This window comes from Sorex araneus, chromosome 6, assembly GCF_027595985.1.
Source record: "Sorex araneus isolate mSorAra2 chromosome 6, mSorAra2.pri, whole genome shotgun sequence".
NCBI classification, from domain to species: Eukaryota; Metazoa; Chordata; class Mammalia; order Eulipotyphla; family Soricidae; genus Sorex; species Sorex araneus.
Window position 1 is genome coordinate 142,316,866 of NC_073307.1, and position 15,561 is coordinate 142,332,426.

General features: G+C 35.1%; 1 protein-coding gene and 1 pseudogene across 5 annotated transcripts in view; one reads left to right on the forward strand and one right to left on the reverse strand.

Annotated features, from left to right (window-relative positions):
• Positions 1 to 10,616, forward strand: part of LOC101545406 (26S proteasome regulatory subunit 4-like) — a 186,495-nt pseudogene extending 175,879 nt beyond the window's left edge.
• Positions 1 to 15,561, reverse strand: part of LRRC4C (leucine rich repeat containing 4C) — a 1,396,500-nt gene that overhangs the window by 875,488 nt on the left and 505,451 nt on the right. The window lies entirely within an intron of this gene.

Genomic DNA, 15,561 nt, shown 5'->3' on the forward strand with positions numbered 1-15,561 from the left:
TCTATCTATCTATCTATCTATCTATCTATCTATCTATCTATCTATCTATCTATCTATCTATCTATCTGTATATAATTTTGTGTTACACATGGTGGTTTATGAAATGTTACTAATATAGTAATATAGTTTCATACAAGAGGGTTCACTTCTCTCAATACTTGTCTCAAGTGTCCCTAGTTCCCCACAGACTCCTGATAAACTTTGTATCGAAGACTGGTTCTCAGTCCCTTTTGCCTTTGGGATTTGCTATTTTCTTACTATTTCTTTATATCCTGAATATGAGACAGATAATTTTGTGTTTGTCTCTCTCCTGCTGACTAACTTCACTGAGCATGATACTCTTCAGATCTATCTACATAGAAGAAAATTGCATGCTTTCATCTTTCCTTATAGCCAAGTCATCAAGTAGGTTTTACTTTTGAAATTCAATTGGAAGAGGATTCAACATTTAACACAATGTCATTTTTCTTTGGGCTAATATGGATTCTCTATAGCGATGTTATTTCTCCAATTATGTGATTTCTCCAAAGTTTATGATAGAATTTAGAGTAGAAAAAGTTTTCAGAAATAAGGACTGAATAACTGTGCTGAAGAGCATCCTTCATTCATACATATTCTAGAGTATCTTATCATTAAGAGGGTTATGCATTCTGGAAATTGATATTTCAGTATGCATCTATTACTCATTTTGGTGACAAATAGTTATTTGTGATTTTATGCTTTATATGTATATGGATGAGTAGCCAGTAGAAGTTCTCTCCTTATTCTCTTTCCATGAGGTTACTTCAACATGATGTGTAAGTAATTTTATGAGGGCTCACAGTGACTTCAATATATTTTGGAATTTTACAAAATTGTCTCTAGGGATTAGAGATAGTACACAGGTATGACATTTGCTTTGCATGCTTCCAACCCACATTTTATCCCTGGCATCCAATACAGTCATCCAAGCACTGCTAGGAATTATTCCTGAGCACAGAGTCAGGAGTAACGCCTGAGCACTGCCTGGTGTGGCCTCAAAACGAACTGACTAAATAAATCATCACTGTTGAATTAGTTGTGGGCCAATAAGGAAGTGCATGTATGATGCAACCAATTCATACTTTTCTTAGAGATTCCATTTCTGTAGGATACTATTGTTGCTTTGTTGTTCCATTTGGACATATCATAAGAACCTCAAAATTTGCAAACCCTAAGGCCAGTTAAAATATTGCTTCCCAAACCAAGTTGGTTTTCTTTATTTAATTTTAGAATTTATTTCAGTGGATGCCTAGATTCTCTAATGATTTAAAAAACCTTGAATTGAACAATAGGATTCGCTAGAAAGGCTAGAAGAACTGGAAAAAGACAAAAAAAAATCTTGTGGGAGGTATATGGGGGAAACATGAAAAAATAAAAGATATGGAATAAGAGATATAGTACAGAAATGTAGGAATCACCTTGCTCATGGACCATCCTGACTTAATCCTTGTTACCACATATGGTTCTCACACCTGTAGAGAAAATGCCTGAGTATAGAACAATAAGTATTCATACAGCACTGCCAGGTGCGCCAATAAAAAACAAATACATAAATTAAGACACAGACTAAAATTACTTGTATAACTTGTCATCCCATTGCTCATCGATTTCCTCAAGCGGGTGCCAGTAATATCTCCATTTGTCCCTGTCTCGTGGTAGTGTAGCCCAGTGACATTTTATATACTAAAATATAATGTCAAATATGAGAAGGTACTGAATGTTTTCCTATTCAATACCCACAATTTCATCATTCCTGCACTTAGTTTCTAGGACTGAGGAATCAAATCTTTTCACTTATCTTACCTGATTCTCTAGTCAAGGACACCATCATTTTTTTCATATATTGCTTCATTTGGACACCCAGAAAGCTACTGAGAGTATCCCGCCTACATGGAAGAGACTAACAAGCTCCCTGTAGCATATTCGATATGCCAAAAACAGTAACAATAACAGGTATCATTCCCCTGACCATGAAAGAGCCTCCAGTTGTTAGGAAAGATGAGTAAGGAGAGGCTTCTAAACTCTCAAGGCTGGGGCAAATGGAGACTTTACTGGTGCCCGCTCGAGCAAATTGATGAACGGGATGACAGTGATACAGTGACAGTGATTGCTTTATTTTTATTCCCATTGAGCCCTCAAATTATCCCTTATTTTTCCACAGTTCACAGGCTCATGTTTTAAACCAAATATATGTTTACTTATGACTATTTTACCATTCACTTTCAGCATAAAATCTGTCAGTTTTCCTTTCCCCTTAAAGCAAACCTCTATATCATTCTCTAACACTTTCTTCGTGTACTCTCAAAAGTTCACTATACCTAAAACTAACATTTAAATATCGTCTTTCTTTATTCTTCATTAAGCAACATCTGATTCTTACTTTATATCCCTTTGATTCTTAGTTCTCAACTAGCTGGTTTTCCTTTTAATTGATTGAAATTCCATGATTATTGATACTGTTAGTGATTGTTTCATATATGCGCAGGTGAATTAAAGCCATCCACGGACATCTGTGACTTTCTTACTTTACATGTATGATTTCAAATGTGAAAGGAACTTAGGAAATATGTATCTTTTTTCATACTTTTAGTAATAAATATTTTGATTAATCATGATCAAACATGAAGTGAATTCAAAGAAAGAGAAGTTTCTCCTATCTTGGAAATCATAATAAATAGCTGTGACATTTTATTTGCTTTGTTTTAATAGTCACATATTAGATCCATATACAATTGAGATAAAAGTTTTTATTTATCTATTTTGGGTGGGGTCACAACTGTCTGTGTTCTAGATTTACTCCTGGCTTTGCACTCAGTCAGGGTTCATTGTTCACAGTACTTGTGGGGCCATGTGATTTGCCAGGAAGGTTGTCCTATGCAAAGCAAATGCCCTACAAGCTATAATATCGCTCCAGACTCCTACAATTAAAGTTTTTAAGTGTGTACGTCTAATAGTATATATTTTGAAACATTTATTTTATTTTTTGGTATTAAAATTATGCTCAATTAAAAACAATTTTCATTATTTAAATAACTTTAATATAATTTCCATTGTATTATTAGTGGCAAGATGTTCCAACTAATAGCAGTTTCCACAACATTGCCTATGAAGAATAATGAATATTTGGCTGTTTTGTCATAAAACACAGTTGCATCTCACAGGTTGAAAGGAAAGAAAAGTGGTTATCTTATAGCTTCCTCAGTGAGAGAAATTTAGCACACATTCATTCACTCAAGTTTCAGATAATAATATAGTAATGTATTTTTGAATATGTCCCATTGTACTGGGAATAAACTGTAACTCTGCTAGTATTGGTTATAATGTCATTAAAATGGAAAAACATCAGTTTCTTTCCATGAAGGGACACTTAAAGGAATGACCTAGAGACAGTAATGGTTTGCCCAAATGTGGAGAAATGGTCTCTGGACGTGAAGAATATATTACTATCAAAAGAATATCTATAATTTTAATTCACTGAAGAGAAAAAAGATGGAACTAGAGAGTAGTTGGCAAGTGATTCCATAAGGAATTCAGGTTAAAGTAGTTCACAATTATTTGTTTTATCTGCACGTTCTGCAGCAGAGAAGATGAGAATGTCTGGCATAATGTGTCCTACCCTGAGTGATCATTTCTAAGGAGAAACAAGAAAATGGAATTTAGGCAAGGATTTAGGTATCAAACAAAGAAAGTGATTAAAAAAGAAATAGGATCAAGAAAAATTGAATTGACACTTCATTTCCTCAGAATACATGTGTGTTCTGGTTAATTCTTCAAGTGGGAACAGATTGAGAACATAATTTTTATGTTACATGACAGTTTAAAAAACTATTTTTATTATACTTTTTAAAATTTTAAAAATATATAATTTTTGAATTTTTTTGACTTTTCATCTTCTTTGGAAAAATATAAAATATTTTTCCAGATAGCACAGCGGGTAGGGCATTTGCCTTGCACCTGGCTGACCCAAGTTTGATTCCTCTGTCCCTCTCGGAGAGCTCGGCAAGCTACCGAGAGTATTTTGCCCGCACAGCAGAGCCTGGCAAGCTACCCGTGGTGTATTTGATATGCCAAAAACAGTAACAACAAGTCTCACAATGGAGATGGTACTGGTGTCGGTCCAGCAAATTGATGAGCAACGGGATGACAGTGACAGTGATACAGTGACATGACAGTTCATGATAGATCTCTAACTACTGAGCAGTAAGCAGTTTGCAAGCCATATTATAGAATAAGTGGTCATTTGTGCTTATCGCTTATTTTGACTTATTTTTAAAGTGCTGAGTTAGCAAATGCCTAAAAAAATTTATGTTACTGTCTAGGACAGACAAACCTTATTAGTTATGTGTATTACATGTGCATATAGCTCAAACAATAGCAATACCAGCACCAAACTCCAAATGATTATTAAACTATGCAATGCTGATAACAATCCCGTGAAAATCTTAGGAGAAAGGTTCTATGAGTTTTATATTATATTTATGTTTTATGTTATGTCAGAGGAAGCCATCTCATAATAGTTTAAATTGCATGACTGACATCATAGAGTTAGAAAATAGTATAGCTAAGACTCAAGGCATCAGAAATATTTGTGGATTAAGAAAAATCATTTGCCACCAGGTATTATAAATTTTTGCTCACTTCCCATTGTTGGTGCTCCCTTACTCAATAGTTCTGTAAGCACTGTATGCAGCTATAGACTCTTCAGCTCAGACTAGGACAGTGATATCATCCAGACAAAAGTTTTTCCTCCTAGGAAGGGCAAAAGTTATGCTCACATTCACGCAAGCACATATATGCAATAGAATCTGGAGACCTTTCCTTGAAATATAGAAAATAGTCTGTCCCCTTGAAACTCTGATGACACAGATAAACCCGGCATACTCATCCAAGTGAAAGAGATGAATGAAGTGGCATGAAAACCCAAAATTGATTTTTTAAAAAAATCTATAACTACAGTATTCCATTAGCCAAGGTGATAATATCATTACAGATAAGTATCAAGGATTTTCCCCTTAACAATCTTTATCTCAGGACAGGTCCTTCAGCTTAGCAAAATATTTCTACCACAAAGCATTAAAGATTAATATCTATAATATTTTCAAAGAAAGGGAAAATTTCCTTGACATGACTGCTTTTTTTCCCCTAAAGGTCCAAGAAGAGGAAGAAAATTATATACCCTGCAGTGATCCGTTCAATCAAACTTAAATTCCCCATGACTAACTTTCCACAAATACTTCTGAATAAATCATTTAGAGTTTCTGTTGAGGCACCTGGAAACATTGGTGTAAGACTGTCATCCCTAAAATAAAATGCTAAGAAATAACATATAGGGATTATGAAGACATGCTAATATATTCTGATAAATAAGCTACCCTGACACCATGCTGAAAATGTAAAATACTTCATTTGGTCATATATCATCTATATATTTTACCAAGCCTAATCCTTCCTCTATTTTCTCTCTAAAATAATGATTTTAAAAAGAAAATAAGAATGTTTAGTAGAATTTGATGATGTTTATTTGTAGTTGAATTATCTGAAATTTACTAATTTTTGAACACTGCATGTAAATGAAAGGAGGGTATTTCCAGCCATTCATTCAAACATAGAGTACCATAATTACTAACTAAATGGGACTTTGTTTTACACACTTTAATGCACATTTGAATTATTCTGCTACATTGAAAACTAAATATGGCTCAAGGTTGGGGGTTCTAGATATTGAGCACTTCTAAATGAAAAGCTGTATAGCAAGGGTGCAGACCAGAATTATTCAACTATAATTTCTGTAATAATGAAAATATTCCATATCAACTATGTCCAATGCAGTGGCCATCAGCTACATATGACTATTGGGCATTGTAAATTGTCTAAAGTGACTGATAAATTAATAATTGTACTTAAATTTATTAAACAAATTATAGCTATAATAGTGATATGGGCAGTGTCCACATAATTGGCACATTCATTTTTAACAAGAAAAACAGACTTATAAAGGCAATAGAAGTGGAGAGTTGCTGTATAAAACCGGGCCTACCTGAGTGGTGAAGGGTGAGAACGGGATGTCATCCATTGGCACAACAGTGGAGGGAAGTAGAAATGTGGTGGTGAATGTGGGATTGGGACAGTGTATGCATGAAATTATCACACCATTATTGTGGAATCATGGTACTTCAATAAAAATGTGGGGAGAAAGGAGAAGCCCATGCAATGTAATAGAAAACTCAAGACTTAATTGGGATATATGTTCACTGTTACTGTCACTGTCATCCCGTTGCTCATCGATTTGCTGGAGCGGGCACCAGTAACGTCTCCATTGTGAGACTTGTTGCTACTATTTTTGGCATATAGAATATGCCATGGGTAGCTTGCCAGGCTCAGCCATGAGGGTGAGATACTCTCGGTAACTTGCCAGGCTCTCTGAGAGGGACAGAGGAATCGAACATGGGTAGGTCTCATGCAAGGCAAACGCCCTACCCTCTGTGCTATTGCTCCAATGATATATGTTTGGTCCTATAATATTGCTAATAAAATAAGAGAATATATGGAGAGACAAATGTAGTCATATGGCATATAAACAGTTTACAGCTAATGGCAAGTCATCCGTTTTCTTATTATCAAAAAATGTAGTGATTTGGAACACACACACATGCACCTGTGTGTATATGCGTGTGTGTGTGTGTGCAGAATAAAAGAAGCAGGGAATTGAGAGAAGAAGCTAGTATATTGACTCAATAAGCTATAGATTACATATCGACACCCCAAATACAGAAAAATACTTTTTGTGTGAGAGTCGCTACATTGTGGCATTTTTACATTGGTTAGGACTAAGTGAAGTGACCACTTAAACATCAATTAAAGTATTGAATAAGATATAGAAGCACAAAATAAATACAGGAAGGTGATTTCCACAAGTTGCAGTGACTGTCAGACACCATCTGACCTAAGGAACCACATCACACTGTCATGACAGGGAGGGTGGGCAGTTTAGCAATAACCATCTGATCTAGCTGACACTAATTAAAAGAGCTCCAGCTGTGCCTGCTCTTTAGAAGAAGGGAGCGAAATACAAGGACTGGTGGTGTGTTCATAGTCTTCAGTATAATTTTCAAAAAGACTTAGTTTGGCATGGAAACAGTAATATTTAGCCATCATCCTTATCTTTTGAAATACATACCTTTTTCCTCCTGGCACACTTTTCTGAAAGAATAAATATGCATTAAAATTTATATAGCGCTGTCTAATTCTTTTTCTCTGTTTAAGGTACTGCAGACCAGTGGAAGAGAAATTCATCTCTTATTTTTTAGTTTTTGTTTTGTTTTTAAGTTAATGCGAGGAAGAAAGTGCTTCATCGTAACTATGGTAACAAAGATGTTTCCCCAACCACCCCCTGCTTCTTCTCCTGTAGTTTGGCAGATAGTCAAGCTTGGGATGTGGTAATTCTCAAAGGTCCTAACCAATTTTATCACAAAAATAAAACGTGCAACTATTTTATTCTTAAATTTAATAGTGATGAAATATCCATTAGAATGATATCAATTATGTATAATAGAAGAATACTAATGCAATAAACACTACAGTTCAATAAATTCTCTTTACTGTCTTCTGATCTTTTGTGAAATAGGAGTGTAGCTCATATGTTTGCATATGATGGATCTGTCTCAATTTACTTAAATCATATAAATTAAAGGACCTCTATCAATTCCAAACAGTTTGCCTTCTATGCAAGCACAGGAACTTTAGAAACATCTTAAGAAATCTAAGAGGACAGGTTTAACTTTGTTTTATTTATTTTGGGGCCATACCAGCAGTAACCTGGGACAACTCCTGGTTCTGTCAATGTCAGGAAAATGAAGCAAATAGTATGAGGAGACGATGGACCATGTAGTGTTGGGGAAGAACTAGGGACTCCTACATATAATGCACATACTCATTTTGTTGTGCTATCTCTCTGGCCCCTAGAGGACTCAACCATATTTCATATATTCACACCCTGCATATAACATCCCTAATGTTTACAGTTTTTAGCTTGTGTTGTAAACTTCATTGCATTCTCTCTTCTCTGTTGATCTTTTATTTGCTTGTAGCTTCATTTTTTCACTTAAATCCTTGCACATAGTCATGAATAATATAGCTACCCTTCCACCAAATTACAACAATTCAACTTGTAACATAGTCAAGTATTTTCCACTATCCACATTAAAACTTTTGAATGTGCTTGTGATGTCAATTGTTATAATGTTTGTAGTAGAAATTATCATATGCCACTTCAAAGGACCGATAGAAGTAAACTTGCCATATGTTACAAGCAACCATGTGCTAACCACTTGATACTTGAAGCCCACATCATTTGCTTAACCTCTCCATGTGATGTTCTCCACTCACTCCCCCCTCCTCCAATATAATGTAATAAATAGTGAAACAGATGCTGTGATCATTCACTATTATCCCTGCATAATTCCTTATGGAACCCCAATGGTCTTTTGTAATATTTGTGTGAATATCTGTGGTTATAGTTGATGGTTTATTTTGTTGAATAGTTGTCAAATCAACAAGTTGTCATGTTCCAGTGACTGAAATTCATTTTCCAATGGTATTGGTTAGTTAACTATTATCAATAAAAAGTATGTAGATATTAATGTCTATAATAATAAATTAATGAACTATTAAATCATAAATATAAAATGGCATTCTATATGCCATTAACCATGATAGGTGACCAAATAATTACTCTGGAAAATGCAAATGCACTTGGCCTCAAAGTAGTTAAGTCTAATAGAGAAAACCAAAAGTAAAACAAGCCTAGGGGCACTATCAATGATTGAATGCTATTGATCAAACAAATGGAAGCAATGAAAAAAACAATGGGACAGCATCAAATTAATTATGTGTATTATGAAAGAAATGATGACTAGGACAAAGAGACACCTCATAGCTTAGGTGCAACACTTATCTCACAGGGGGTTAATATCCTATATATGCAAAGCACTTATATATACTAATCAACAAACAAGCAAGCTCATCAGAAAATGGGGGAAAGAGATGAACAGACACTTCCTCAAAGAAGACATACAGTTAGCCAATAGCATATAAAAATTGCATTAGTTATCATCAGGGAAATGCAAACCAAAACATCAATGAAAGCTCAACTCAAAGCAGTGAGACTGGAATAGTTCAAAATAAACTAAAGCTACAAGTATTGTCATGGATATGGGGAACAAAGAACCCTCATCTCTGCCAGTGGAAAGGTCACCCAGTTCAATCTCTTAAGAAAACAATACAGACACTTTTCAAAAAGTAAGGATTGAGTTTCCATACGACCTAGTTATTAGACTTAGCATCTTCTACCCCAAGGGCCCAAATGATCTATTCAGAAAAGACATTTGTGCTTCTATATTCACTGTGGCGTTATCCACAATAGCTAGAACCTGGAGACAACCCAAGTGTCCAAGAGCAAATGCCTTGTTAAAGAAACTATGGCAGGAGCTATCGCCATAGCAGAGCGGGTAGGGTGTTTGCCTTCCACGCGGCCAACCCGGGTTCAAATCCCAGCATCTCATATGGTCCACCTGAGCACTGCCGGGAGTAATTCCTCAGTGCAGAGCCAGGTGTGACCCAAAAGAAAAAAAAAAGGAAACTATGGGATACATACACATTAGAATACTACTTGAGTTTAAGAGAAAATAAAATTATTCAATTTTCTGTTATATGGATGGATCTGGAGAGTATTGTATTTAGTGAAGTTAGTTAGAAGGACTAAAGAATACCCCCTACTTGGGTGATTCACTATGGTCCTCCTGGCACAGGTAAAACCTTATTAGACAACGCTTTAGCAAACCGAACCTCAGTCAGTTTCCTAGAGTGGTTGATTCTGAGATTATTCAGAGATACCTTGGGAGTAAACTTCAGTTTGTGCAGAAATGGCTTGGTGTTGCTAAAGATCATGTTCAATCTATCATATTTATTGATAAAACTAACACAATTGGACAAAAAGACAAGGCTCCAATTCTGGAAGTGAGAGAGAAACTGAGAGAAGCATTTGGGAATTGTTGAACCAGCTGGATGGATTCGACTCAAGCGATGCAAGAGTTAACATGGCCACAAATTGGGTTCAGCACTCATTGCCCAGGACAAACTGACAAGAAGATTGAGTTCTACCTGCCACATGAGAAGACCAAGAAGCACATTTTTTTAGATACAGGAGCAGGATGATGCTGATAGATGATATCATTCTGGACAATTTAATCATGGCAAAAGATGATCTCTCTAGGGATGACATCAAGGGAATCTATACAAAAGCAGGTCTGATGGCCTTGAAGAAATGGAGGATGAAAGTATCAAATGAGGATTTCAAAAAGTCAAGGAAAAACTTCTTTATAACATACACATTATTTACTTGTATCCACATTATTGGAAGGACTGTATCTTTAGTGAACCATTGCGGCCTTCAAATAGATGGTCTAATTTTCCCAATACTGAATAGCAGAGACAATTGGGAAGGTGTTCCAGAGAAATTCACAGACTTCTTTATCTTTATTAACAAAACCACCTGTGTACACAGTACTCTTGTAATAAAGTGTCTCTTTAAAAAGTAAAGGACTGACCTACTCATAAATGAGTCAAAAATATATGCATATCATAATTTTTTCTTCGCTTCTGCTTAATGTAACTGTGGATTATTTTTGCAGAAGCTTTTTCGGAAGCAACATCAATATTTTTTTGTTTAAATATATGTACACATAGATATACCTTTGTAGTGTTTACAAAGTAATATTTAGCATTTCCTTCCATAAACACAAAATTGAATAAAATGTAAGAGTAAAAATTAAATGTATATTAAAGTTGCCAATTTGTCAAAAAGACTGATGATGCAAAGATAAGACCAATGGTTGCTTTCAGCTTCCAGTGGGGAACTTAAAACATAAGCTACATTGATGATGTTCTTCTTCTTTCCTGGAAGCTCTATAAGTATTTTTTTCTAAGTACTATATATTTATATATAGTACTTAGAAAATCCACTGACATAGGGAACATTTCATATTGGGTTATATCTGAGCAAGCATCCAAATAAATGTGGTGTCCTTTCTTAGGTTAAGAATGAAAAATGTGGGGCTGAAGCAATAACCCAGAGGGTAGGGCATTTGCCTTGCACTCAGCTGACCCAGTTTCAATTCCTAGCATCCCATATGGTCCCCTGAGCATCGCCAGGAGTAATTCCTGAGTGCATGAACCAGGAGTAATCCCTGTGCTCCTGTGCAATGCTGGGTGTAATCCAAAAAGACAGAAAAAAAGTGAGACCAGAGAGCTAGTACAGCTGACAAGGAGCTCGCCTTATAGGAGGCCAAACTGGGTTCAACCTCCAGCTCCCCATATGATCCACCCACCAATCCACCTGGGATGATCCCCCAGGATAGAGCCAGGAGTCTATATAATGTGACAGAGGTAGAATTTCAAATTTTATCTAAGCAGTCTGATGACACAGTGCTTTGGATTTGACCCTATGTGCACATGGAGAAAGAGAAAATTTAAGTTCATAAAGTATCCTAAAGTTTTGAGACTCCATCTAAATTGAATATTTAATTATAAAACACCTGTGAAATAGCATTATTCTGATGTTCTACATGAGATAACAGGAACCTAGAGTTAAAGACTTGCCTAAAATAATACAGTTCTGAATTTTTATTTACTCTCTTGTCTACCTGGCTTCAAACTTTGTCATAATTTTTGCTTGGCCTCTTTTCCAATTACTTTCCAGAAATCGCTTCCTTTCAACTGGCATAGTTCATTCATGTTTCTCATTCCCCCCAGGGGAGCTCCAGCTTGCCTCTGACAACTGAGAACTCTGGTGTTGTTTAATTGGTTGCCTAATGCTGAGAGAAGTTCTCAGCAGGTACAGGTGGGTAATGGGTGTTCTATGTACTTTGTTTCTTGATTTCTGGATTACAAAAAGAATCATGGGCTCTTTTACAGAAGTTTATTCAAAAGCAAGAAAATATTATTCTGCCTATCACTTACCATCCCTTAAAAGGAAGTAATAGCTCAAAGACAGACTTGGCAAATGGTATCATGCTGGTCTCTTTTCTTTTAATGATGTCTCAACTGAATTTTCTCGGTGAGCAAATTAAAAGAGGATTTGCTAAATGCCACTGCTTCTGACTCCTTATGGGATTAAAAAATCTAGCTGAACTCTTCCTGCCTCTGTGAGGATCAATGCTTACGAGATTTCTGCAACCATGTCTGACCTCATAATGTTTTTGATGAGTTGGAGGACATGATCAAGTCCAGCTGGTTCCTCATAGATATATGGGTTCCTGCAGTGTCTGCTCAGAGGAGTAAAGCATTTTTGAAAAATGAAGTTAGAAGTTAGAATCAATGCCTCAAAGATTCTCCAGCTATAGTTATGTTGAGTGAGATGAAGGTATTTTCTCATTATTATTTTCAATTATGGTCCCTTCTTGTTCCCCAAATCCCAGTGCCATGCTGTATGGGGCACTGAATTATAAATTATATTTGCAAGGAGAATATGCTTTTTTGTGTGTGTGACAAGAGTCTTGATCTTCAAGTTATTGAGATTGTTCAAATTCAGAAGAAACTAGGAGGTGAACTCCTGTGGCAATACCGTGACCTTATCCACTTCACTCTAGAAATTGTTCTCTTCCTAGCATTGAGAGGGGAAGTACAAACCAATTGGCCATCAGGGAAAGCATGTTTAAGTTCTTTTTTGAAATGAGTCAATTAACTGCATGAATATAGTTATGATCCAACAAATTGAACTTACTCTCTGTTCATGATTCAGGACCCTTCATCTACTTTCTGATCAGCACTATACCTGTATGTTAAATAATACTAAGATATAACCCTCTTCTCACACATACCTGCCACGTGGCTCTATAACTATGCCACTGAAAATTTATCTAAAGGTACCTTTATATTTTGACTTTAGGAATCACAAAGAACATATAATGAGTTCATTTATATTTTAAGCCTCAATCCAAGTCAGTCCCATGAAAACGTGAAACACATGTATCTCCTTATATTCAATTTGTCAGAAGATCCTTTCCTCACCAAGAAAACTGAAAAAAATTAAATAGCTATTATTTTATCCCATTTGTCATAGCTATTATTCTAGACACATTAGAAACGTGAGTTCTCATGCCAGTTCCATGAAGTTAGCATAAATATTATCAGTATTTTTCATATGAGGGAACTGAGAACCACAACTATGCCACTAGAAAAATGATGGTAAACTGAATTTCCATCTTGGCATAAGTTTCATCACCAGTAAACTTTATGGCACACAGCCAGAAGTTGAAAATTAGTGCAGTATAGCACTGAGCTTTATACAGGAAGGATTTATACACAATAACACAATATTTTATTTGGCAGGGATAAGCAAATTTAAACTCACAAATAATGCTTACAATTTGTATTCAGTGTGTTTATTTATGTTGACTTTGGAGGCTAAATGATTTAACCTTCTTTCTCCTAAATATCTCTTGCTGGAGCTATCTGATACATTTTATGGTGGTTCTATGACTTTCAGACATCAAAAATAATCAGATGAACTGGAGAAATAGTACAGGTGTTAACATGTTTGAATTGTATATGGCTGACCCTTTGTTCTCTAGTTTCCTGCACCACATGAACTCTAAGCACTGCCAAGAGAAAACTCTGGGAACAGAGCCAGGAGTAGCCCCCAAAATACTGCCAGGGGGGCCAAAAAATCAAAAATAAACAAGATGATAAAATGATCAGTAAATCTCAGTGTTCCATGTGCTTTGAAAATGATTAACTGTTTTAATTCAAACATCCTAACACCAAATGCAACCTCTAAGTTGTTATCAGTATATCATGGACATATGTAAAAATACAGAAAATAGTTTTTCTATGTTCAATAGTGGTTTTATAACTATTTTAATAAAGCCATGTGGGCTAGGGGTTTTAATTATTAACCCCTAGCCCACATGATAGCTCTTATGGCTCTAAGTTTAATGACAAAGAAAATCAGAAAAGTCGTGTGATTTCCCCAAGACTACACAACTTACAGAGAATATAGAATTTAAAAAATAGAGTCTACTCAGGATTCTGTGCAACCACTCATCAAATCCGTGATTTTCTTTTCTTTTTTTTTCTTTTTATTGAATCACCATGTGGAAAGTTACAAAGCTTTCAGGCTTATGTCTCAGTTACACAATGCTCAAACACCCATCTCTTCACCAGTGAACATATTCCACCACCAAGAACCACAGTAAACCTCCCCCCACCCCCACCTCCCCAATCCCCCACCCCGCCTGTGTAGCTGATAAATTTCACTTTACTTTCTCTTTACTTTGATTACATTCAATATTTCAACAAAAAACTCACTATTATTGTGATTTTCAAACTACGTTTCATGGGAAATTGTGTTTCCCATAAAACGTTAAGTACTCAAATTCCAACTGAACATGGAATTGCAAAAAGTATAGGTAGCATTAAGAGATTTTATGAAGAGACAATGACTAAATATTAATTAAAAATTGTCTATATAATGAAAACCAGGCCGCACTCATCCATGTTGAATTTCTTACATGAACTGGGGTTACTAGTGGCAAAATTTTAAAAAGCCCTGCTCTATATCAACTTAGATTTCTTAAGGTCAAAAGCTTACATATGTTAATAGTTAGTAAAGACAACACTTTTAAACAGAGTTGATGCAGGAGCTAAAGTGCATAAAAAATTGAATTATTGCTTTATCAGAAGCCAAGTGATAATTCTAAATTAAAATATGTATATAAAAATTATAACATTAAATTTCAAGTTTCCATCCTGAAAACAAATTAACAGCCGTTTCACTTAAAAGTGTTCTTCATGAATAAATTGAATATAAATATTATCAAAGTTTGGCTTTCCAAAAGTATTCTCGATGAATACAGTGAATATAAATATTATCAAAGTTTGGCTTTCCAAAACATATTTTTAAAATAGATTCCATGGCAAAATATGAAAAAGAATGTTTTTTAAATATAATTAAAGGAGATGGCTCTGGAGGACAAACCATCCTGCATATTTGAGTCATAAACTAAACTAGGTGTTCAAATTAAATCACATATTCAACAGACTTAACGAGAACCAAATACGAGAATCCAATTTTCTCCTTTTAATCAATACTATACTTAATGATGCTTTTTGTTCAACTAAATTTTATTTAAAAATAGTTTTTCAATATAATTAATGTTAACAGGCAATATGTTTGTTAGTTTTCAAAAATAACTAACTTACTGTATTTTAATTTATACATTTAATTGTGTTGGTATCACTTGTATCACTTGTAGTTCCGTTAATCTTATATTTGCTTGAGGGGGCTCCAGTAACATCTCCATTTGTCCCTGTCTCGAGCTAGTGTAGCCCAATGATACCTGCTCGCTCCAGGAACAGAAAGAGATTCAAATCATTCATTCAGAGAATTGCATTGGTAGATACAAAAAAATATAAAAGTATTGAACGGCATCTTTAGAAATTTATCCATTTCATTTTGAATCAATTATATTTTATCTCCATTCA